General features: G+C 51.1%; 1 pseudogene across 1 annotated transcript in view; it reads right to left on the reverse strand.

Annotated features, from left to right (window-relative positions):
* LOC146856666 (FIGNL1-interacting regulator of recombination and mitosis-like) overlaps window positions 1–26,293 on the reverse strand; it is a 1,045,039-nt pseudogene that overhangs the window by 933,537 nt on the left and 85,209 nt on the right. The window contains exon 2 of the transcript XR_014981545.1: window positions 21,258–21,297. The product of XR_014981545.1 is annotated as an FIGNL1-interacting regulator of recombination and mitosis-like (transcript). The remainder of the gene's footprint in view (window positions 1–21,257; window positions 21,298–26,293) is intronic.

Below are 26,293 nucleotides of genomic sequence, written 5' to 3' on the forward strand. Positions count from 1 at the left end.
TACTGAAGGATTTTCAGTCCTTGGCTGAACTGTTGGACCAGGGCGAGGATGTCTCCTCTACATTGGCCATGATGGAACAACAGGTTCGACTCCTTTCGGACGTCTCTTGATGCCTTGGGTGCGGCGGCTTCTGCTGCTGGTTCTTCTGTGGCGGCTCGGCGCCAGTTGTGGTTGCGCTCTTGGAAGGCTGATGCTGCCCAGAAATCTTTACTTCTGAAGATTCCGTTTACTGGTGTCAAGCTTTTTGGTCCTCCTTTGGAGGATATGGTGAAGAAGACGGCAGAGGATAGGAAACTGCTGGCTCCGGATCGGGCTGGTTATTTCCGTTCTTTTGGTGCTACCCGTGCCTTTGGGCCTTCTCGTAGAGGCCGTGTTCACCAGCCCTTTCGTGGTAGGGGGTGTGGCCGGGGTGCCCCTTCCACTGATAAGTCCCGGTTCTCCAATGTTCAGTCCTCCGCTTCGGCTCCCTCCAAGTCATGACTGTGTCCCTGGGGAAGGGTCCGGTTGGGGGGGTCGGCTTCGATTCTTCCTGGTGTCCTGGAAGGTGACTGTCTCAGATCAGTGGGTCCTTCGGATGGTTTCAGAGGGTTTTCACCTTGGGTTCAGCCAGGTTCCTCCAGACTGTTTCAGATTCACTCCTTGCCCCAGGTTGGCTCTCAAAAAGGCGGCGCTTTTGGCCGGTATAGATTCTCTTCTGGCAAAAGGTGCTGTGATCCCGGTTCCAAAGGCTCAGAGGGGGTTGGGGGTGTACTCCATCCTGTTCCTTGTGTCCAAGCGCACGGGGGATCTGCGGCCTGTCCTGGACCTAAAGTGGCTGAATGGGTTCGTTCTTCCTCAGACTTTCAAGATGGTGTCTCTGAAGTTGATCCTCCCTCTGATTTCTCGGGGAGACTTTCTGGCGTCAATCGATCTGCAGGACGCCTACCTCCATGCACCTGTGCACCCCGCCAGTCAGCGCTTTCTGCGGTTCTGTGTCCTGGGTCGGCACTTCCAATTTCAGGTATTGCCTTTTGGTCTTTGCTCTGCTCCCAGGGTGTTTACGAAGGTTCTGGCTCCTGTCGTCGGTCATTTACATGGGGAGGGCATTCAGGTGTTTCCCTACCTGGACGATTTGTTGATTTCTGCTTCTTCTCTTTCTAAGGCTTTGGTCCATGTCCAGAGGGTTTGCCAAGTCCTGGAACAGCACGGCTTCCTGATTGTGGGGAAGTCATCCCTGGTTCCTACGCAGGATCTGACTTTCATAGGAGCTCGTTTCAAGACTCTGTTGGGATCTGTGTTCCTACCACCTGCTCGGATGGAATCCGTTCTGAGTGCTGTTCGCTTCCTGCTGTCGCGTCGTTACCAGCCTGCAAGACTTTGGTTGAGGGTTCAGGGTCTCATGTCCGCTTCCCTATCTGTGGTTCTTTGGGCTCGCCTTCACATGTATCCTGTGGTTTCCCACCTTTTGCTGCATTGTGACCCCTGTCCTTTTCTAGTGATTCCTTCTCGGGTCCTCACTACAGATGCCAGCCTTTAGGGATGGGGTGCTACTCTGGGGGACTCTTCGGCTCAGTCTTTGGGATCCGATTGTGAGGTCTTGTTCATCCAATTACAGAGAGCTGAAGGCTGTCCAGTTGGGTTTGTTGGCCTTTTCGGACCTTCTCTTGGGTCGTCCTGTTCAGGTCCGGACGGACAATCAGGTGGTCATGGCGTATCTCAATCATCAGGGGGGCTGCTGGGTTCCTTCACTCAGTTCCCTCAGTTACAAGATTTGTTCTTGGGGGGGGGAGTTGCACCTGAAGTCGCTGTCGGCGGTTTACCTTCCGGGTCAGGAGAACGTGGTTGCGGACTGCCTGAGCAGGGTCTTTCCGTCCATGGGTTCCTTGTCCCTGACGCACCGGATGTTCAGGGTTTTGCGACTGAGGTTTGGGTCTCCGATTGTGGACCGGTTTGCTTCCCAATTCAATGCGAAGGTCCGTTGCTTTTGCACGATTATGCCATGTCCGGAGGCATGGAGGATAGATGCTCTGTCCTTCCTGTGGCCGCGAGGCCTGTTGTATGCGTTCCCTACTGTTCCCCTGATCCCCGTTGTGTTGCAGAAGATCATGAGGGAGGGGGCCCTTGTTCTTCTGATTGTGCCAGGTTGGCGTCGCCGCCCATGGTTTCCCTGTTGGAGTTTGCGGTGGGCTCGGGGTGGCTGTTGCCCTTCAATCCCTTTCCTCTGATGGGGCCTCCACTTCCTCTTCCAGTGTTCCGATCCTTGGTTCTGCGGGCCTGGCTCTTGAGGGACTCCCTGACTTGGGGTGGGTGTTCGGCGGTAGTTGCTGATGTTATTCAGCGTTCCCGGCGTCCGTCTACTTTGCGTTCCTATGCCAAGCACTGGGACAACTTTGCTGCTTGGTGCGTTCGGCATGATCTTTCTCGGTATGATTTGGATCCTGCCTGCGTTCTTGATTTTTTGCATGAGGGTTTTGATTTGGGGTTGGCCATCTCTACTCTTCGTGCACAGTGGGCTGCCATTCGGGCGTTTCATGCTCTTCCTTTGGTTTCTGTGTCGCCGTTGGTGTCCAGGCTGTTGAAGTCTCTGGCCTTTCAGCGTCCCCGTCCTGTTCTGTCTTCTCCTCCATGGGATCTTCCCCTGGTTCTGCGTGCGCTGCAGTCGGTTCCTTTTGAACCTTTGGAGTCGGTTGACCTGAAGTTCTTGACTCTTAAGGTCATATTTCTGGTGGCTATTGCTTCTGCCAGGAGGATTGGGGAATTGGGTGCCTTCCTGAGGTCTGCTCCTTTTTCTGTGTTCTGGAAGATCGTGTTGTGTTGCGTCCTCACCCCACTGTTGTTCCAAAAGTGAATTTATTTTTTCACCGTTCTGCTGAGGTGATTCTTCCGGTTCTTTGTCCTGATCCCTCTTCTGAGGATGAGTCGTTGCTGCATCTTCTGGATGTTCGGCGCGCCTTGTTGATTTACCTGGATTAGACATCTTTTTGCAAGGTGGACAATTTGTTTGTGAATTTTGGTTTGTCCCGTAGGGGTTTGCGTCCTTCCCTCTCCACTCTCAGTCGTTGGATTAAGGATGTTATTCTTTTGGCTTACGGTTCTTCTTCCTTGGCTCCTTCCCTTCCTGTTCAGGGGCGTTCCACTCGTTCGGTTGCTGTCTCCTGGGCCGCTTTCAAGGGGGTGTCCATGGAGGATATTTGCCGTGCTGCCACTTGGTCTTCCCCTCATACCTTCATGTCGCACTACCGTCTTCAGATTGGTCGTGGTGCTTCAGTTGCCTTTGCCTCTTCTGTGCTGGGTTCCGGGGTCCCATAGGTTTGAGATTCTCTGTGTCTTTCATTTTTGTTGTAATAAAGTTTTGCTATACTGCTGACTTTACTGGTGGACTCGGTTCTTACATGAAGCGGATATGCTTTGGTATCGGCTCATTAGTGATTACTGTGGCGAGGAAGACGGATGAGGAGGTAATGCCCCGGTTACTTACAGGTAATCTTCATTACTCCGAGTCCTTGTCTTCCTCGCCACAGTATAGTTTACCTTTCCCTCCCGGTCCTCTTCTTGGCTTCATGTCTACGGCTTGGTTTCTCAGGTCGTTTAGGTGCTTTCTGTGTCCCTTTATGGGATTGGCTGTGTGGTCAGGGGCCATATTGGAGGGAGAGGGAGACTAGAATGTTAAATTTATACTTGGAGTTTCTGTGGGAGCCGAAGGCTCATTAGTGATTACTGTGGCGAGGAAGACAAGGACTCGGAGTAATGAAGATTACCGGTAAGTAACCGGGGCATTAGGAGTGGCAGGGCAGAGCAGCTAGTTTGCAGGTCACGCAAGCAGTATAGAACTGCCAGGATCCACGCCATCTGCCCCTTTTCAGGAGTACAGCCTGCCACCTTACCTTCACCAGAGCAGCAGGTAAGCCGTGGGAGTGAAGAACAATTCTGAAGTCTTTATTTACACTGGACGGCACTGGGAGGCAAAAAGCACAACTCGTTCTTATTTGCAGCTGCTGCCATTTTTTCAGAAAAAACCTACTGTACACTGTAGAATAGGTAACAGTAACAGAAAATATTAATGAGCTGACGTGGAATAGAGAAGGGGCCTGATTCATCCTAGGTTTATGCCATGACCCAGTGAGACAGTGTCTGCTTTCGCAAACAATTCCATACAGATTACAAAGCAAATTTAAAAAAAGGGAAGCTAGGCCAGATGCCGGGTAGTCACAATCCCAATCACGCTTCATATCTTCTATGGTGGCATATCTGTTGGTATTTGGCAGGGTGTTAGGCGTCATATTTAGCAATGACAAAGCTACAGATAAAAACAGAGCAGCATTGTGTGCACCAGGGGTAATCGTGTCTGGGATTGACTTTTGGAAGAGCCATCGCCAGCATCCAAATCGCAACAGAATTTCCAGGACAGGTAATAAAAACAGGGATATTACCATCACCACCTTGAACAGGGCTAAGCGTCCAATGGTAGAAAATCAGAGCACCCTCCAAAAGGCCAGCTGAGCTCTGAGGGCGCTCCCTGCCCTGGGCAGGTGACCGTTTAAAAGGTCACCTTCAAAGTGATAAATGGAAAGGAAACAATGGTGGCACTGTGAAACTCGTGTTCTTTTTGGTTGAGGGCAAAGGGTAATCGGTAATGTCTACTCTCTGAAACCGAAGGACAAGCACACCTAAAAAAGCCACACAGTTGGCCAAAGTTTAAAGAACAGTATTTCTTAGACGGTCCGCTTAAAAACAGCTTTTTCTAAAATACACGCACCCTGGAGTCTCTGAGAGTAATGGTAATCCATTGAAAGTTTCACGGGGAAAATACATGCACTACTGTCTACTGGCACTGTCGGGCCTGGACGGGTACTCTGAAGCAGTGCTGTATATCTACTGCTGAATGGTCGTGCTGCACACAGACTGCTTCCAGGCTTGATTTAACCCCGCTGCTCAACATTCCTTGGGGAGTATCACTACATTAAGTATCCAAGGCAGCTCATGGTAGTGCAGCCCAGCTTGTTCCTCCTTAGTAGTGCGGTGTCACAGGCAATGAGCTCCAATGATCGTGCAAAGTGCTACAGACCTCACATTGGCAGTGCCAGGTATGATGCTTTGCTGGGTGGTGCAGACACTGTGGGTAGAAAACCGCAAACCGTAAATTTGGTAACGCTGTGAAATACAGGCTGTCAGAACTGCAGGTTATGCAGTGTGGATCACTAGTAGTGTTGATGAAAGGGACTGAGTGTTGATTGGAACTGGGGGGTAAAGAAGGGCATATCAGGGAGGCAGCAAATTTGAAATGTTCCTGCCTGGACAAAGAGGGGAGAGGATGTGCCGTTATGGCCAGCCCTGTTGACTTTGGAACTGACTTTGGAACTGGGGAAGCAGGTTCGAGTCTTCGAGTCCGCTCAGCATCCTGTGATCAAGACTGGCTAGGATTCTTATGCTTGGGGGGCCATGAACAAGAATGGGTGGGCCACGAAGTTGAAAGGGCAGTGGCTAAAAAAACAACTAAGTATTGCAGACATCTGATACTTTAGGCCAGGGACTGACACCTGTTGAAATGTCATTTTAACACCATAAACACCAACCAAGGATGTACATATCTTGTTTTCTCTGCTGAGCTTTTGGTACTGAGGGTGATTCTGAAATACATGCTCTTTCCACTCCTGCTGGTTAACTGCATCAAAACATGTATAAATAAAACAGAGGATTTTGTGGATATTTCTGTGCTGCACTTTAGTTTGTCCACTGTAGGGAGTCAAACACCCAGCAGAATAGAAGACGGACATTTGTGAGTTGCAACTGTTGATCTCAACTAGGCATGGGGCGTGTTTAAGTGGGGAAAAACACTAACGTTGGGGTGAGGATTAAGGCAGCAGACTACGGTTTCCGCTGCCCTGCAGTGAATTGCTTGGTAACTGTAGGAAGGTGGAATCTGACTGCATGGTTACCTCCACATTTTTCCTGGTGTTTTGCTGGTTTTAGACTTAGTTTGACTGGGATCCTGCTAATCAGGACCCCAGTAAATCTGCTTTCTCCCTAAATTGGATGCTCATGTACTTTCGGTACACAACAGATTGGATTCTGGGGCACCCTTATAAGTCCCTAGTATATGGTATACTATATACCCCGTGCTTAGTGTGGCTGTGGTGAAGAAGAAGACAGGTACAACGTATGATCGGTTAAGGAATTTATTACCAGTGACCAGTCAATGATAAGGTATTGGAACACAGTCTTATTAAACAATAATGTTAACAAGGTCTTGATGGCTCGTATGTCCTCTGTTTCTCTCTAACTCTCTCTCTCTCTTCCTGTCAGAGGGAGATAAGGGTGACGCTTTCTAGTGTCCGATAATCTCATTTGGGTCGGCGAAGATCCCCAAGCATTTCAGGTTGGCCAGTGGTCAGAGGACAGTGGTCACAGCATGAAAGAGGAAGCATGAAAGAGGAAACAAAAAAAAAGAAACACCTTGTAAGAAGGATATCCGGTTTGTATCCACTTGAAAGAGGGATCGGGAGTGTAGGAAATAACACTCAAGACCTTCACCAGTGAACGTGCGCAGCTTTGATGATCGCCAAAGCAGCCCCTTGGGTGGTTAACTTTTCCCACCCCCGTCGGTCTTCGCAGGCACTGCACCCCTCCCCCAAGAAAAGTTGAAGCGGCCCCGTACCTTGGTGAGCCACGTCCTTCCAGGGACGTGGCCGGTTTCCTCGTGGTACCGGATAGGGTCCGGCTCCCGTACAGCGTCTTGACTGTCGGAAACAGCGTCTTCTTCCAATCCTGGTGCGGACTCTGCTTTATCCTCGGTTGCTGCGAACCACGTCGAACCCGGGGGTAGGAAGGTTTCCCCTCTCTATATTTTCCTCCGACTTCGGTTCCTTCGTCCTGCAGGTTCCTGTACGGCCGCCCCTTGGGTTACCTATTCCTGCTGAAGGCTCCGATGCAGTCATGTGACGATGGGAAGGACACGTTGTGGGTGTGTCCTTAAAGCGATAGGACCAGCTATCTTAGGAAGCAGGGGCCTGAAAATAAAGGAGGGAACAGGAAGATCGGTAAGTGGGGTTCGATGCAGGTTCTGAAGGCGGAACATCAAACTGGGATGGAAGCAACCTTCACACATAGGTACCCCAGAGGCCTCTCAGGGGCTGCAGCATATATTATGCCACCCCTGGGAGACCATTCAAAATGACACAACAGGTCTGCTACAGCAGCCTGTGTAAGGTGGTGCATGCACCCCTTACTTAGATATAGGTTTACCATATCTATCCATATCACTGCACATATAAACCTATCAGTCACCCCTATGGCAGGCCTTATCAATCCTGAGAGCAGGGTGCTGGGTTTTATGTGAGAGGGTGCAACTGCATGAGCAGAGCCCCTCTGCAGCCTTCGGAACCTCTATTCCAGGGTTGTTTGTGATACAGTCAACCATATATACTTAAGTGCATTATAACCTCGCGGTAAATGCTAACTTTAAAACGGCTGCATGGAAATATGTTGTGTTTGGTGTCAAACACCTTGAAATCATACCTCCACACCAGTAACTGGTGTGGGAGGTATGATTCCACCCTACTAGAGGGAGAAATATGACAACACCGATACACCCGGTACCAGCTTCACAGGCCCTGGCATCACAAAATGGATGCTGCCAGCCACAGACACGAGTCTCCCCTCCTGCTGCTGGACGAAACTCCGGCAGGGGACGGCTGGACAATAGGTTTCCTGTCACAGGGAGGTGTGACCACCACCCAGATAGGCTTTAGTGTATTGGGGCTGGGTGAGTGCACTCCAACAGTGCTTTGATGTCTGCACTAGGGGCACACTTGGTGTCCCTGTGCATAGTCCAGCTCAAACCGGTTGCAGGGGGCTATCAGCACCTGCTCTGGTGTGAAACTGGACAAAGGACATGGGTGTAGCCACCCCTCTGTCCTGACCCTCCCATAGGTGGGTCCCAAGAGTTTGTCCTACCCCTTCCTTGGGTATGAAGTAGGAACCCCTGACTACAGGACTTTAGATTTACCTGGACGAGACTCTGCTACAGAAACCAAGTACTTCAACTATCTACAGGATGACCGAAGAATCTCCCTTGGAGTAAAGGAGTTACTCCCCTGCAAAGAAGGCACCTGAAACGCATCTGACCGGTTTGCATCTACGCAGCTCCTGAAGGACTCCGGAGATTTTGCAAAACAGTAGTTGGGTTCTCAAGCTTCCCCCGAGGTCGACTAGTGCTCTCAGCCAACCTGAGACCCGCAGCCCTCGTGGGGACCGTGCAACCCGTACCCCTGGACACCGTGCACATTTGCAGCAGCATATGCTTTTTGGCAATCCCCGAGGCTGTGCTTCGGGCTACTTGTAGTCCAGACCCCAAGCAGTGATTCCACCGAAGATTACCAGCCTACACTCAACGAGTGTTCCGTGGGCTAGTATTTTGTGATTCCTCTCGAGGTACCTTGGCGATCCCTGGTCCGTCGACCTGTGGGTCCCTGTGAAGGCAACTTTAACTTACAGTGGGCTTTCCTGGTTGCTCCAGATGCGCTCTGACTCTCCATCGCTTGGGGAGTCCCCAGGACCTAGCTGGTCCGCACCAAAGCATCTTTTCTCTGACCGCGTGGGTTGCAGTTGCCACGGCTTGTTGGTCTCCAATCCAGACACTGACCCACCCAGCACTCAACATCTTTCGTAGGACAGCTCACCTGCAGACTTTGGTCGTTGTCGACGTCTCCTGGTCCCCGTGGCTGCAGAGTCCAGCTTCACCTCTTCGCACCTGAAACACCCGACATCGGTGGGCATTCGTCTACCAAGCCCCTGGTCACCCTGAAGTGACCCAGATTCTGTCCCCTCTGCTTTCAGGTTCTTCTCAGCTCCGATCCAGGCTTGGATCACACCGGACACTTCTCCTCTTTCTGGCAGCAGAACTTTGCAGCATCACGCCATTGCAAACAATGAAGATTTACGACACCATTTGACACCTATGCACCCGGCTTCCCTGGGTTAGGTAACACGAGTACTCCGGTGCTCACATGGGTGCGGGCCTTACAACCTTCTAAGTTTGAAAGGGTTTGCTCAAAGTCCTCTCCTAAGTGTCCTTAATCTTTAAAATTCGCACACTGCACACGTCCCCGTGGGTCCCCCGTGTCACTACCTTGGGTGGTTTTTTGGGGTCCTAGCAATTCTACGTGCTCTAGGCACTGTGTCTAGTCAAGTCGTGGTTGTTATACCACTTTCTTAATATATGATTTGGTGGGAGCGCTAGGTGGCGCCTGACCGGCATGGCCGCCTTCCAGTTAGGCTCCCGGCGCCGGACCCCACGAGTCCTTCTGGCTCCGTTCTGGACTGCCCTGGCCGGCTCGCTCCGGGCGCAACGAAGTGCGGCGCTGTCCCGGGCCCGGATCTGGAGTGCCGTTGTCCCCGCGGGGTTTGTCCTGGAGCCTCGGAGCCGGACGGCGGCAGCCCTGGAGCTGCGGCGCGGGCGGGCTACTACCTGAGCCTGCGGCACCCACGAGGGGTGTAGGCCTGATCCTGCCGGCGGAGGGGAGGAGGAGGACACGCGGCCGCTGCTCTCCCCGCCGCGGAAGGAGAAGCAAGGCTCCGTTCTGATGTCAGCCCGTGGGGGCCCAGGAGACGTGAGGCTGGCCTCTGGAGACAGGATGTTGCGGTGGGGCAGGCAGTGAGTGCGGCTGCGGGGGAGACATCGACGGGGCCTGCCGGAGCTGCTGTGGGGGCCGGGTGAGGTGGGGACACCCCCCCCCCCCAATCGTGCCGGGTGTCGGCAGCCGGGGGCCGCCCCCCCCCCTTCCTCCTCCCGCCTACGGCGCGGATCCATTTTGCCGAGGCCACCTGGGGTGATCCGGACAGCGTGGGGTCCCCTTCTGGGTTCGGGCCGCGGACCGGCGGTCAGGAGGTGTGTGGCCTACCTCCCTTCCCCCCCCCCCCCCCCTCACTGCTCCAAGGTTGGCCTTGCTGGGGGCGCTGTGCTCGGGATCCCTGGGGGGAGAGGCCTGAACTGCGTCGACGCCCCCTTTAGAGCTGGACGACGACCGTGCTGGTGAGGGGCTCACTGAGAGGGGTCACCTGCGTGAGGAAGCGCATTCGTCTGTGCCTTGGAGGCCTGTCGCCTGCGGGAGAGTTGGTGGACGTTGTTTCGGCCCGGGGCCCTGATTTGAGTTGCGAAGCCTCGCCTTGCCCGTGGATGGTTGCGGGCGCTGCTGTGGTGAAGAGCTCCGGGAGATAACCGGCTGTACTACTGGGAGGCTCGCTGGGGAGCGAACTGTGGTTCTGGTGGTGCCTGGCCTTCTACCTACGCGGGGTGCCCTGACCGTGCCTCCTTCCGCCTACCTTTCACCTTGTATGCTTTCGTAGACGCACTGGAGGTGCATACCCCGCCCGTTGTCCGGCCTCGCCGACCTCCGCGCCCAGGGTGCCATCACCATGGGTAAAGACAAGACAGCCAAGCAGACGCCCGCAGCCACCCAAATCGGGATGGACCAATTCACAACCTCCGAGAGGGGGTCAGGCCCCACCGGCGAGCCGGCTCCGGCCCCCGCCACAGACCTTGCTGCCATCCTGCAGGCCATAAATTCGTCTCGCGCCTCCCTGGAGGGCATGGTGGGAGAGGTTAAGGTGGAGGTCGCTCTTCTCTGGCAGGACCTGCGGAACGCCACCGCCCGCATCTCGGAAGCCGATTCTAGAATATCCACCGCTGAGGATGATATCCGTCACCTGCAGGACCAAGAACAAGAACTGACCACTCATTCCAAGAAACTACAACGCCGGGTCGAACATGCAGAAAACCGCACCCGGCGCAGTAACCTGCGCCTGGTGAGATTCCCGGAGGGGGTCGAATTAGGCCGTGCAGATGACTTTATGGAGCGCTGGTTCAGATCCTGGATGCCGGTGGACAGCATGTCTGCCTCGTTCGTGGTGGAGAGGGCCCATCGCTCCCTGGCCCCTAGGCCCGCAGGAGCGACCCCGGCCCTTGATCCTTAATTTCCGGGACAGGGATGCCATTCTTCGCGAGGCCCGGCGCACGGACACCTTCAAGTACCAAAACCACACGATCATGATCTTCCCGGACTACACCCGAGAAGTCCAGGAACTGCGACGATCCTATACTGAGGTGAAACAGAAGATGTGATCCCTGGGCCTTTATTACCAGCTTCAGTTCCCGGCCCACCTTCGGGTCATCTTCCAGCACAAGACAATATTTTTTGATACGCCACGAGCGGCCTGGACCTGCTTAACGGAGGAGCACTCCCTGCACCGCTCTGGACACGGATCACCTGTGAGTGGGCGGGGGGGGGGGGGGGGGGGGGGCGGGGATGCCCCGTTCGTCTAGACCCCGTCGGCGGCGCCGCACGCTGCCCCGGGAGCGCACAGCAGGAGAGGCGGTCATCACACGCTCCAGGGGGCAGCCGCGCCGGGGGTCTGGGGCCTCTTCTGCTGCCTCGGCTGCGCCCGCCAGTCCCGCGGCTGTCGGGCGGCGGGCCGTGTCACCTCGGCTGGCGGGCTCCGCAGCCCGGCCTGCCGTGCCTGTGGACACCTCGGACCTTTCTCGCAGCCCTACCATTTGTTTTTCTTCTGCTGTTTGTGTTTTTGTCGGGGGGAGGGGGGCCTCCCCACCAGGTTGCTGGCACTCGGGGCTGGGCTGGAGTGCTCCGCTGTGCTTGTTGCTCTCGGCCAGGGCAGGTAAATCAGGCTTGTTTTCTGCTGTATCAGGGGTCCACTAGTGCTCCAGCCCGAGCGTTTTAGCTTGGTGGTTGTTCCATTTCGTTAGGGCGACAGATGCTTCTGTTTTCGAAGTATAGGGTGGGGGTGGGGGATTGGGGTTGTCTCTTCCTCCTCAGGAGGGTTTTGTTGGTAGAGGGTGATCCCCTCTCTGTTGTTGTTCCAAGGCATCATGTAACCTTTGACCTGCTCTCCTGCTCGATGTCCCGCTGTCCCTCCTCTCTGGGAACTCGCGCAGCCGCGCCTCCATTGACCCCTTCTTCTGTCCACGACCATGGCTGACACGCCCGTTCCTAAGGCCGCCATGCGCATATTGTCCTGGAATGTTAATGGTCTTCTAGATCGTTTTAAACGCATGGCAGTCCTTAAATATGCACAGCGTGCGGAGATTGATGTGCTCCTCCTTCAGGAGACCCATCTTCTTGGCAATAAATGTCCCTTTCTCACCCGTTACGGCTATGATAGGGTGTGGCACTCCGGTTTTGCGAGGGGATCCCCGGGGGTCCTTTCCCTTTTTCTTGGCTCAGGTGCATTTGGACCCCCAGGGCATGGTGGTGGCGGTCTGTGGTACTCTTGAGGGGCGACCCCTCACCTTGCTGTCCCTTTATGCGGCACCATCCCTTTTACCGACGGTCCTTTCATACACCGCAGGCCTTTTCCCGATGCTTCCGGCGGGCTCACTCGTTATAGGAGGAGACTTTAATGCTGTCTACGCGCCCCATCTGTACTCGACAGGACCGATCTCCCTTGCTCGAGCCGCTCACGCGAAGCAGCTGTCGAATTGGGCTGAATCTCAAGGCCTGTGTGATGTCTGGAGGATTTGGCACCCACAGGCTCGCCAATACACCCACACGTCGGCGGCGCACCACTCCACGCATCCTTCCGAGGGGCCTATCGGACCACTCGCCGGTGCTCCTTGCTCTTGGCCCGCCTCCCCTTTCTGCCCGCCCGATATGGCGTCTGAACGCTTGGTTCCTTCACGACAAAGCTTTTCGAAAAGTGGTAGGAGGCGAGATAGCTGACTATTACTCTCACAATGCGGGCTCAGTCTCCTCCTCTGCCATCCTTTGGGAGGCCGGCAAAGCGACTATTAGGGGGGCTGCAAAGGGGCATGTGCAACAGCAGAGACGTAGACAGATCCAACAACTCGCGGCTTGCGAAGCTCAAGCTTTGGAACTAGAGCGGAACCAGGGGGGCGTTGGGAGACGCCACGCGGGCGCACCGCCTGGCCTTTCTGCAGGAGGAGATCCGCCTACACTCTCTGGAGGCGGCGAAGACTCTTTGGCGCTCCTCGGTGGCCCGGGTCTACGGATGGGGAGATAAAAATGGTACACTCCTCCACCGGCTGGCCACTTACCCCCGGGCAGGCAGGATCATTCCTGCCATCAAAGATTCCGCAGGCGGGACCCACACGGTCTTGGTGGCAATGGCCCAAACCTTTGCTGATTATTACTCCCAGCTATACCGAACCCGGGCGTGAGAGATCTCCCTTGCGGAGTTGCTGGGGGCGAATGGGGCGGTGCTCGGGCAGCTGGGACAGGAGGTGTGTGAGACCCTCGACTTGCCCATCACGCTGCAAGAAATTGAGGAGGCGATTAGCCGCCTGGCACCCGGGAAGACCCCGGGACCAGATGGGTTCCCACAGGAATACTATGCTCACTACCGTGAGACCCTGGCCCCAAGGCTTCGGGACCTTTTTTCAGAAGTGGTGGAGAAGGGCTCGTTCCCGCAGAAAACAACTACAGCCACCATAGTTGTCCTTGCCCAAGACGCAGCCCCCATCACAGTCCTGCTCCGACTACCGGCTGATATCCCTCATTAATACCGAGCTCAAGATATATGCCACGGTTCTCGCGCAGCGGTTGCGCCCGTCCCTTACCTCCCTGGTCCACCCGGACCAATGTGGATTTATGGCAAACCGGGGGACCAGACACTGCCTGCAGCGCTTGCACCTCGCCCTGGCACACCGAGAGCGCCTTTCCCCCTATCTGGCCCTTCTGCTGGTTGACTTCGAAAAAGCCTTTGATTCAGTGGGGTGGGCCTACCTGGGTGATATCTTGGAGCGAATGGGCTTTGGACCCCGGTTCCGCGCTATGTCCTGTACGCGAGCCCACGTGCCCGTGTGTTGGTCAATGGGGCTCTATCCCGCCCGTTTCCCATAGGATGGGGACGCAACAGGGCTGTCCACTCTCGCCCCTCTTTTTCGCCCTGGCCATGGAGCCCCTGGCCGTGCTGATCCGGTCGGATCCCACTCTCCGCGGGTGGGATTGGCCAGGTATGATTCCTGACAAAATTGCTCTATACGCGGACGACGTCCTACTATATCTTTCTGATCTGGCGGTCTCGGGGCCCCGGGTCCGCCGGATTCTTTGCCGGTTTGGTCAGGCATCGGGTCTTCATCTGAACCCTAAGAAATCCGTGCTGGTCCCGCTGCACCCGTCGAGGGAGTTTTTCGACTGGCAATCTGATATTACCCTCCGGAGGCTCTCATTTAAATACCTGGGGATCTGGGTCACCCTCCTTCCGGAACTCTGTTGGGCCCTCAACGTGGCCCCTGTGGTCACCAAGACCAGATCAGATATGATTAGGTTGCAGTCGCTCCCGTTGAACCCGTTGGGGAGGGTCACCCTCTATAAGATGATGATCCTTCCCAAGTTCCTATACATGCTACAAAATACTCCGTGCCCCTTCCCACGCCCGTGGTTCCGGGAACTGGATAAGATGGCGACTAAATTTCTTTGGGGCGGCGGCAGACCCTGTTTGGCTTTGGATCGCTGCCGGGTCCCCTCGTACGACGGAGGCCTGAGCATGACTAATCTTTACTTGTATTATTTGGCCACCCAACTGCTGGTGATTCATGACTGGTTCTCGAACGGGTGGGACGATCCGGCCTATAGACTCGAGGTGCAACTTACCGGGTTCTCATCTATCCAGAGCATGCTTTATGGGGCGACGGTTTCCCGGTCGCTTCCGGGTGTTGTGCGGGCCCCCTTTCTGGCATGGCGCGCCGCCTTGCGGCATACCCGCTGGTCGGGAACAATGACCTTGATCACACCACTTTGGCACGGGACTTGGCTGAGGGAGGTGGCGGGATTTCGAACGTGGGATCTTCTAGGGATCTCCAACTTGGGTGATGTCTGGCGGGGGAGCCACATGTGTTCCTTCCAGGAGCTTCAGACCCGCTTCTCTTTACAGTCTTCGCAATTTTACAAGTATCTTCAGCTGCGCCATGCCGTCCTGTCCCATGTCCCTCTAGATTCCAGACTGCCTGCCCATAGCCCGCCCGAGGCTCAGGTGATGTTGGGGTGTCTGGGGAGGGGGGGAATATTCCGCATTTATAAATCCCTGATCAACAATACCCCGGTAGATTGGAGCGGATTGAAACAGCGGTGAGAGACCTGGGTGGGTCCCTTGGATGATGCAGACTAGAGGGACGCCCTTATGGCACCCAGATCGCTTACCACTTCCGCTAGGCTGCGGCTCATCCAACTTTACTACCTCCACGCCGCATATCTGACCCCGGACCGCTTATATCGTGCGGTCCTCCGCCAGGACGCTTCATGTGCTCGCTGTGGGGTAGATCCGGCAGACTTCTTCCACATGGTATGGTCTTGTTGACTGAGGTCCTGGGATGGGAGGTTCCCCATGACCCTAAAATGGCTCTGCTGGGCATAACGGATGGGCTAGACGGGTCCCGTAGTGAAAATTACTTTCTAACTACTGCCCTAGTGGTGGCCAAAAGAGACATCGCGGCCGCGTGGAAACAACCTGGCCCACCCAGAGGTGCTACTTGGAGAAGAGGAGTGGACTGGTGTGCCGCTCAGGAGCGGTCGTTGTATGCTGCCCGGGGCTGCCCCAAACAATTCCGTAAAATATGGGGGAAATGGCTTGGGGGCCTGTTTTAAGGGGTCGGGAGTGCGGGGGGCGGGGGGCTGGGGAGGAGGGGTGGGTCTTGCAATTGCTTGTCAATGCTTCCATGATAGGTTTTATTGATGCCAAGTAAATCGAACTGTTGTGTGTCATCCTTGAGTTTGCTTTCTATAAAGAAATAAAAATTTGCTTATCAAAAAAAATATATGATTTGGTCTCCCTCAGGGGCCCCACTGTGTATTGTGCCATTTACTGTCGTTCTAGTAATGTAATAGTGTGTGCCTTGTGCTCTAATCTCATAAAGAGGTTAGTAGAGAGTGTTTAGTAATAAATACATATATTTTATATATATCGTGTGTGGTTCTCCTTTCATTTGGTCATTCAGGAGGTTATAATCTGGTAAACCAAGCTGCTTTACATTCCTTCGAAGCCAACCCTGTAGTCTTAAAACAGCCGCTCCAGCCAATTGACGAAAACCCGTGGAGGCAACGTTGACGGAGCAGTCGATTTCGGAGGATGCCCTCTCACCCTTTTGCAGGATCTTAAGAGCGTCCGCTCTAGAGTCCTCCGGGATAGGCTTAACCAAAGATGCCATGTCCGACCACATTTGTCGATCATAACGACCGAGGATGGCCAAAGAATTTGCTGCTCGGACTGTTGTTGAAGCCATGGTCGAAAACTTTTTGACAATGGCATCCAGGCGGCGGCCGTCACGATCCGGAGGTGACGAAAGCGGAGACGATGGATTTTTGGAGCGACGCTGTGCCGCCTGGGTGATCACCGAGTCTGGCTTAGGCTAAGACACTAAGCAAGCTGGAGAAGAGTCCGGGGCCTTGTACTTCTTCTCCAGTCGCGGGAGCACTGCCGGGATGGAGTTAGGCGTTTTCATTAGCTTAATGCCCTCATTCCAGATAAAGTCTATAATGGGCACGGCCCGTACCTGTTTCTGCGGCTGGGACTTGAAGTCGTACAGAAAGCAGTCCTCCTCCCTAACCACCATGGGAAGGTGAAAACGTTGAGCCGTCCTTTCCATCAGTTGATGGAATCCTGTTATGTCGACAGGTGGCGAGTTCACTGGCCATGTTGGAGGTGATGCGGGCGAATTGATTTGATAATCATCCCAGTCCGCCAGAGTCTTCATCTTGAAGCTCTCCCTCCTCCGTATCCAGATTATCCACAACCTCATCTGTTGCAGGGGGAACCAATGCAGGTGCGGATGGTGTCGGCATCGTTGGCAACACAGGAGTAGACGGAACGGCAGATGGCGTCTCACGTGGAGAACTATGAGAGTAAGCCGGAAAGCGACGATTGTAATCTTCCAACATAAATTGAAGGTTGGAGATGAGCGACAAAGGAACCTGCGCCATAGGAACTTGTGCAGGGGGATGTTGCTCCTGCGAGTAATAGTCCTGCGAATAGTCATCCTCCTCGAAATCTTGGCATTTAATATGAAGCTCAGAAGGACTACGAGCATCTCGAAAAGAGGACTGAACATAGTCATCAGAATCCGAAACTTCCTCATCACCCGAGGGGAATAGCTGATGAGGTGGCCGAGTGACCGGTGGCATCATGACAGAGTCCAGCACAGCATGGCGACGCTGCAGTAAGGAGTTGTCCACCGACCCTGGCGCTGGTGTAGACATTGGCACCAATGGCAAATTTGACACCACCGTCGTCGAGGCGACCGTCGACGTAGTCGCCGTCGACGAGGCCGCCGTCGACGAGGCAGTCGTCAGCAAAGTTGCCGTCGATGAGGCTGCCGTCGACGAAGCTCGCGCCGACGAGACTGCCGTCGACGACGCGGTCGTCGACGATGCTGTGAGCGTCGGCGGCGATTACTTCTTCTTCTTTATTATCGTCGACGGAAGCGCCAGCTTCCTAGTCGTCGACGAAGATGATGGAGGAATCGTCGACGAAATAGTCTTGAGGGAAACGCACACCACTGTCGACGGTGAAAACGTCGACGAAGTCGTCGTCGACGACGCAAGAATTCTGCTCGACACCGTTGTCGACGAGGTTGATGAAGTGGCAGATCTTGTCGACGGAGGGGCCGTTGACGGGCCCGTAGACTATTTTGTAAGTAGTAACAGAGACTTGGCCTGCAGACACTTCCTCAAGGTGAAGTCTCTTCTTTTTCAGAAAGGGAGACGGCAAGTCCTGAACACTACTACGCTTGGAGGAGACTCCTGTTCGAGCAGAGGCCACACTTTCCACCTCAGAAAGGGGGTTATCCGTATCCTTCAGTTTTTGAAGCCACAATAATAGGCGACCCTCTCTGTCCTTTAAAGTCTTTTGTGAGAAAGTTCTACAAATTTTACAGCTGGCCACCTTATGGTCAGGGTAAAGACAATAGATACATTTTTCATGAGGGTCCTCAGAAAAAAGTCTTAACTTCCCACAAGATGAACAGGGACACAAAAGAGACTTCTTACTTGAAGACATGATGAGAAAAACTCAAACCAGACCAAAGACTGAGCAGAGCTCAGGGAGACTCCCTTCACACGACGTGCGGTAGAAAATCTGAGGGCCTGAGCCTCTGAGGAGAAGGTTCTAGAGGGTGCTTGCGCCTGATTGGCTGGAGTTTGGACTATAAAACGACAAGGATATGTCAGTAAAGTGATTCTTTTTTCTCAATGCTTTCCTATGTGTCAATACTATCCTATGGTATTTTCACTGGATATGTTATTTTGAATTATATTTATAAAGTTTATTTGGATATGTATATGCTATTATGTGGTTATGTATATATATATATATATATATATATATATATATATATATATAGGAGTGTGTGATCAAGGGTACGGCTGTGCCCGAAACGCGTCACTGAGCGAAGGACAAGAATAAATCTTCCTGCCAGCAATCTGGGTCCGTTCTCCTTTGTTCGCCGCTGCCGCGGTTTTGAAAGCGGAGGTTCGGAGGAGCTTAGCAGTTTCGTATATATATATATATATATACATATATACACACACACACACACACACACATGACACATTGCTTTTTATATACCGTGGGACTCACACTTCGACGACGGGGAATATTCAAGCATGTGAATCTATGAAAGACACCCTAATACTGATCCACATTGAAGTTAAAATTGCTTTCCCTGTATGTTTGTTAATTGAGCTGCATTACAATGATCATTTCAGTGACAGCTAAGAATTGAAAGGTCTTGATTTTCAAGCTATTAATTGAAAGGTCTTGAAACGTCTTGACAACACAAATCCAAAGTTATTCCTTTCACTGTTTCTAGGGAACTCTTAAGTATTTTGCTCAAACCACAGTATGGGCTCTGAAGAAATTAGGCCTAAAAGTCAATGAAACTGGGCGTGGGGGGTCTCTTGGAAAAATGCGCAAGTTGCTCTTGGGGTTTAGTAGCTCACAACGATTTTCACTGACCAGAAGTAGCTCTCACTATACAAAAGGTTGGAGGCCCCTGATCTAAATCTGCTTTTCGTTGCAGGGCTTGATTTTTAAGACTTATTTCACCAATCCTGTCCTGTGCATTGAGCTGCTGATGTGATCTTTCACATCCCCTCATAAACCATTAAGCATAACACCCACACTGAAGCCCTCTCCAGGTCCCACAGCCTATTGGCTACTTGCAGGGAACCTGTGTTTCAGCGAAGTCAGGGTCCAGCCCTAAACATTTCCAGGGGAACCCTACAGGATCTCCCCCCCCCCCCCCCCCACCCCATCAGGTCCATTCCCCCTACTGTTCCACAGGGAGCACGGACAAGAGAGGCCAATCGATCATAGTCCTGGGTGCCAGTTGATGTTTCAGAGTAACAACGTTAATCATTGTAGAAGTTCAGGGGTCTTCTTCCTTCCAGTTGGGCATAATACCAGCATCGCAGGTCCCGTGTCTTCTCAAATGTTTCTCCCTTGAGCAGGGTTTTAAGTGGAGGTTGACACTTCTGGAGGTAGGCCCCTCTGCCCAATCCTAGGGTGCCATATCATTCAGCCCCCTGCCCCAACCCTCCTTTACAGCATTCTGGGACTTTTCACCATGGCAACGTCAAGTAGTCTGTAGAAATGCCTTTCCTGGGACCCTCAGCCCCGCCCCTGACATAGCCGCCTGAATCCTCACCAAAACTTCAAAGGGGAGCTCTCCTCTGTTTGGCACTGGAGGTATGGCCGTCCTAATTTGTTCCTGTGAGCTTGCCCAGGCTAACTGCAATGCGAAGAGTTAATTAGCATATGTAGAATTCCTCCACAACCCTTCCTTTTCTAGGAATTGGGCCATGCATTATTAATGGCTCTATTGTGTGGGGAGGCCCTTTGAACCTCCTGCTGGCCAGCCGAGTATTTAGCTGGGTTTAGTAGAGGGGACAAAAACCTAGAATAGGATTATGGCTGAGCTAGGGAAATATTAAAAATCTTGCCATAAGAACTACAGAGATCCCAAAATTGTAAAATGGATCTGTACACTTTGTACGTGTTTACCCTAAAATTGATATCTGATCAGTATCTCTAGGACCAAGTATCGCAAAATTGTGCAGTGGTTCCCATTATGCCAATATGGTATAATAAGTGAACACACAGCCTTCTCAGTAAGCACTACAGACCTACGCCATGAATGGCTTCTCACCTTTTAAGGTCAATACCAGGTCAGCACCAGTTCCAGAAGGGTTCCTTCTGCAACAGGCTCTCTGTGCGCAGATACCGGGCTGAGCTAGACAGTAATCACAATGCTCATCCCGCACACGTGTTCATGCATAACCAGCCCAGAGCCTTTTAACCCTAGTTATGCAGAAGTGGCCTTATCTTCAAAAGGTTGACACTGGTGATGAGAACTTTGTCCACTACCACAGAATTTACCGTAAGACTCAGAGAGACTCACAGTTAAAGTCGAATACCGGGTAGTCAAAAATGCGAAAAATCCAGGGGGATTAAAAGGGCAGAATCCGTTTCCAACAGACAGGTTGTCAGACAATGAGCCAGCCAAAAGAAGAGCAAGAAATACCATGAATTCATCAAAAAGAAACATGTGGTAACATCTGCTAAGAAATTATTACAAAAGCCTTTAAACTGGAACCCCCAAAATGTTATTAGATAAGGAAAAAGATCAGCATTTTGTTCTTGGGATCGTAGCATAAGAAAATGAAAGTTGAACAGGTACAGACCAATAATGCCAGAATTTGGATGAATAAGAGGGTTCTTAAGCTATTCTGCATATTCAACAGTACTTTTAGACAGAGGGTAGCATATTTAACAGAAAATACCAGTGCTTAATTTGAGCTGGTGGTTGCCGTGGGGGCCACCAGCACTCGATTTATGGGACCGGCATTCATTTTGGAGCATCAGACATTTACCAAGAGCAAGAGTGTGAAAAATTAACAAAAGAAAGATGGAGGTAAAGAAAGACAGAAAAACGGTCACAGAGGAAGAAAGCAGGAACCTGCAAGAGTGAAATAAAGGGGCAGGGAGTGTCTCATGGGGGTGGGTTTAAAGAGGCATGAAGTAGAATAAAGACCATGCAGCCTCGGTATTGGGCCCTTCAACATTGAATCACACCAGACGCGGGCTTCTGATCAAAGTTTTGTGCACTGGCACTTTCTTTTACAAATTAAGCAATAGATAATACACACTGGGCACCAAAAGACTTAAAATATTTTATCTGCTCCTGCAACCAAGAGACTACCATGAAATGATCTCAAACCTTATACTGTGAGGTTATCCTTTCTTTGCATACTTACGCATGTGCTCCCTCCAGTCGTCCGAACGCTGATAGAGAGAGTAAAATGGTTAAGGAAGCCAAATCTAAGCAAATAAAAAAGCAAAAGTGTTTAACAAGTCTGAATATACTAACATGCTAACACTACACTTCTAAAAACAAAACTGAACTCAATTAGAATTTAGAAACACTCAAACTGCAAGTTGGTGAGGAGTACGATATTTTGAACAGAATGCAATGCTTCCCGGGCCACCACAGCAAAGAAATTAAGAATAAAAAATAAATGAAGGGAGTGAAAAGACAACGTTTGACAGGGAGGACATCAAAAGGTCATTCGATGTCCTGCCAACATTAACTCACTACAGGAAGGTTCAATGGTACGTGACTATCCGAATACAATTTGTAAATCGAACTTTTCATTTAATTGAATGTTTCAAAACATGGCAAAAAAAAGTACAGAACTAAAAGTCTTATTATGCAAAAGAAACCTCAGCATTTTATAGATCACAATTACAAGCCCTCCTAGAAATCACGTGTTGCAAACAACTTTAATAGGTAGGAGGTGGAAAGAAAAAAGAACAAGCATTTGCAATGCAATAGGTCTCGCATTTGCGAAATTTTAAGCTATTGGCATTGTAAATGACAATGCCTTTAATTTATCTGTTTTTAAAATCAGCATATAGATAAAAGCTTTGTCATTTACAATGCCAGTAGCTGAAAGTTTCGCAAATGCGAGACCTATTGCGTTGCAAATGCTTGTTTTTTTATACTGTGTGCAATAGAATTTAAAATAATGACTATCACACTCACATTGCTTTCTGTCATTTAGCTGGGACCTCGAAGCACTTTGAATGGTCACCACTATTCTACTAGTGCCCCAACCAGGATTCAGTTGGGCGACTGTCTAGTGACACACAAACAAACACTTACACACTTACACACTTTATTTTGCATTTAAGGTATGTGCGCTATATCTTATCTGTAGTTACCTCAAGGTAAAGGGGAACAAAATAGTTGCAGAACACTTTGGTTTTCGTTTTTTAAGCCATGTCACCAACATTGTTCTCAGGATCAGAGGTCATTTTTTCTATGCACCTCAACCTCTGGATGACCTGGGAAATACCTTGTACGAGGCTGTCATTGGAGCCTATCAGCAGCGCAGCCCAGTACACATCAGCTAAAGAACTGTGTGTGTCACGGGGGGGGGGGGGGGGGTAGAGAGGGGAACATGGCGACTGCCACAGACTTGTGTGTGTCCTGAAACTGCAGCAGCCCAAGGTGACACATCACGGGTGGGGTATGGGGGGCGGGGGGGGGTGGCATGGCGACTGCTACGATTGAGGAATTATAGAATTATAGACAAAGCAAAGTTCCGGGCTTGCTCACCCAACCAGAAAAAAACGCCAACTCTCCCTACAATTATACACGATAGGGCCATCCATTCAAGAGGATAATATTGTAAAGATGTGGCGAAGAGGACATGCAGCAGCAGCCAAGATGTGCCTAAGATCACATAGGGTGGAAGCAAAGAGGATGCCATGGGGCAGTGAACTGGACATGGGGAGGGGGGGGGGGGGGGAAGGAGAGTAGAGCTGGGCGAGCCCATAAAGGTTGTCAGATGCCTTGGTCTGGCTCTGCCCAGGGTACTCTTGGAGACTCAAGCCCAAACGAGCCGAGCTTACATGCGGCTTCAGCCACCCACACTCTAATCGCAGGTGCCAACAATTAAAGACAAGGCCTTTCACGTAAGCAGGCAGAGAGAAACCTACGCCTATGTATTGGCTGGATCCCACAAAGTAAAACCAGAACATTAAAGATCGAGCTTGTTATTCCGCTTAACCAAATTGTGGGATTCTAGGAGATGGGATATTTCTCGGAGCTTCCTCTTCACTAAGACATATGGGAGAAGCTTCAGATGCATGCGCTCAAGAATATGTGTCCTGTGCCAAAGCCTCCGACACTGAAGATAAACTATGACGCTGCACCACGTACTACAAGACTCTAGGTCACAAAGGATGCAGGACAACGGACTTGCCTCTTAACATAACTTGTATTTGTAAATCGCATGTTCACCCACCTTCACGTTGGCGCTGAATAACAGATGTTTGTTAGCCAACGCAACGGTACTTATTTTGTTGACCTCAAAAGGATGAAAGGCTGAGTGGACCCGCCAGGATTTGAACCCGTGAGCATGAGACTCAACACAGGCCCCTACAGGGAGTACGTTAGTGCCCTGAGCCACCAGACCCGCTTCTTAGCTCACCATTGCCATTTCTGGAGATGGCGGGTAGGAATTTTTATGAACTGTCATTTGTAATTAATACCTGCAATGCAGCGAGGGACATAACGATGCGAAGACGCAATTAGTGTTTAATTTGTAAAAGATTGAGCCCTGCCCAAAACACTGATGGTGCTAGTGCATCATGTGACTATGGTGTAACTAGAGTCATTATAGAGACGGGTTTTCAATAAATGTAAGTAAAGTGTAATGAGAGTCCACATAGTCAGAAGTTCTTTTCTAAATACAATATAACTGATCTACCTGGGAAAGTGGCTGAGTTGCCCCCATGCCAGATGTAGGAGGTGAGTGAGCGCCCCTCGCCTGGACCTGAACCGTGCACAGGTGGACGTTAGAAAGAACTGAGGCGAAGGGGGCAGCTAAGGGTTCCGAGAGGGAAGACGAAGCAAACCCGATCCCGGCAGTAAAACAATGGCAGATTAGAAGTGAGTGGCAACTCTTTCTCTCACTGGTCTAAACACGGAAGAGATTGTCAAGTTAAGTAAAATTGCGCTGCGGCCGCCACAAAAGCGCTCAAACCTAAGGGTCACGAGAGTACGGCCCACGGCTCACACAAGTACCAAAGGGAGCCTCACCTCCTCCTCGACGCTGCTCAGGTGCTCACCGTCCTGCTTGTGGCTGCTCATGGTGCAGTGGTCGGCGGCCGCTCCCTCCAGAGTGCTGTGTGAATCATGCATTACAGACCCGCAAGGCAGTAACTTATACCATTCGTAGCACTACAAAGCAAAGACTAACGGAGACCGTTCTCTTTCACTGAAGCGATGACCTTCCTATTACGTGAAAGGAAAACTTAAGCGTGCCTCCCTGCTGGAGATCACGGAACGCGGGCAGTCTAAGCAGCGACAGTCACGCACTATGTTTAAAGACAAGCATTGGACGCACGCGCGACTCGCGCTTAAAGTTTTTTTTAAAAAAAAGACAAGCCTGGCAGAGTGTGGCGCGCGCGCGCTTGGGGGCGGGGGAGCGCATTCCAGGCGGGGGAGTGGACCCTATGAAGTGCTCCCAGAAAGCGGATTGCATGGCGGCACGATGCGTGTGATTGTGCGCGTGCTAGCCATGCAATCCGCTTTTTAGGAGCACTTTTCAAACCCGCTTACAATAGTCTCGCTTTGCGATCGCTTACGCGATAGCAAGGCAAGACCTAAAAATCAAAAAGCATTGTTGTAAATATTTGTAGAGGAAGTTAGCAAGTGCTTCCTTCTGTAACAGCAACTTTCAAAGCAAACAATTGCCGGACAAATTAACTGGCTGGATTACAGAACACTGGTATTCATTTTGCCAGTTAATCCATGCAAGTCTGACTTTTTCCCCCCAAAAAGGACGAAAGAGTTGAGAAGTACCAATATTTACTAAACCGCTATCCTTAACCTTGTAGTGAACTATGAAGAACAGCTACAGGCAAGCGTATCCACTTGCTAACACAGTCAACACTTCTAGTTTGGCAAAGAAAAAAATATTATGTAGTAAAACTGCTTGGTTTTTGGCCATGGTACTGGAACAATAGTCAGAGTGGGGGTGCTGTCATCAGTGTTACATCAATGAACTATAGGGATTGTGAAACATCCAAGCACCACACAAAGAACAAGTGTAGCAAATGAGCCACGCCCATTTGGCAAGAGAGTGGTAAGGTGTGTAGCATGTAACTGGTGGTGCATTTTGGAGCATACTGTTGGAAATATATTACTAGAGCATGGTATGGTAGCACATTGTAGTTGACAGACCACACATTCTCCATTGTAAAGGCTACTCATTTTGCACAGTCACAGTTTATTGTTAATACTATGCAGCGCAGACAATGTGTGGAAATTGTGTTTCAGTAAATATCTGTCATTTGCTGATCAAGAAAAGTGTTTTGGTTTGTTTTGATCCAATTAAAATCTTTGTTTTCATGTCCCTTCAAAGTTACAAAAGAGTGCTTAATTTGTGCTGCCCTAAATGCAGATTAAATGTCCTAAATATTTGTACAATTAACTGCGGCGCTAATTCCGCCGCGATGCGGCGTTTTGAAAAAGTGGGCGGGGCGCATCAGCCAGCAGACGTGCACAGCACTAGCCAGGTAGTGCTCGCGAAGGCCGTTGGCCAACGGGAGCACGGAAGGGGTTAACCCATTAGGTTTTTAAATTGTGTTTTGTTAGAAAAAAATTACACTCCTACAGACTCTCCTTTCACACCACAAGATCGTCACAATTCAGTATACAAAATCCTCTCATTTTGCAATATGAGAAACAAAGGACAATACCAATGTCCATGTTGAAAGAATGAGCAGCTATTGTTCATAAGTCATAGCCATACATTTCATTTATTCGGTCTTTCAACGCACAGCAAACGTGCCGAGATAAAAATTTAATTTAAAGCATCTCCATTACGAATTCACCTTTGGAACTCAAGCATGGTTATTTTGGAGTTGTGGCAGCACCCCTTACCCCTGCATTCAGCACCTATGGTGTGAGAAGTTGGCCTGGCATATGCTGTCTCCTAGTTATAGGGACACCTTGCACCAGTCCAATTCGACTCTTATTGATGATAGGTTAAAAGACAACCTTTAAAGAAAGCTATCCTAGTGGTAGCTGTGGAGAGCAGCCTTCAGGCTAAGTCTTGAAGGAGTGTTAAGCTTATTGTTTTACCATAGATAACCTCTTGAATGACCAAATGAAAGAGTAGTCCACACAGGTATATATATAAAATATATGCATTTATTCTAAGAATAATCCCACTAGTCATTTTTATAAGGCTGGAGGTAAAGATACAAACGAGCATTG

The sequence above is a fragment of the Triturus cristatus genome, chromosome 4_1 (genome assembly GCF_964204655.1).
Source record: "Triturus cristatus chromosome 4_1, aTriCri1.1, whole genome shotgun sequence".
NCBI classification, from domain to species: domain Eukaryota; kingdom Metazoa; phylum Chordata; class Amphibia; order Caudata; family Salamandridae; genus Triturus; species Triturus cristatus.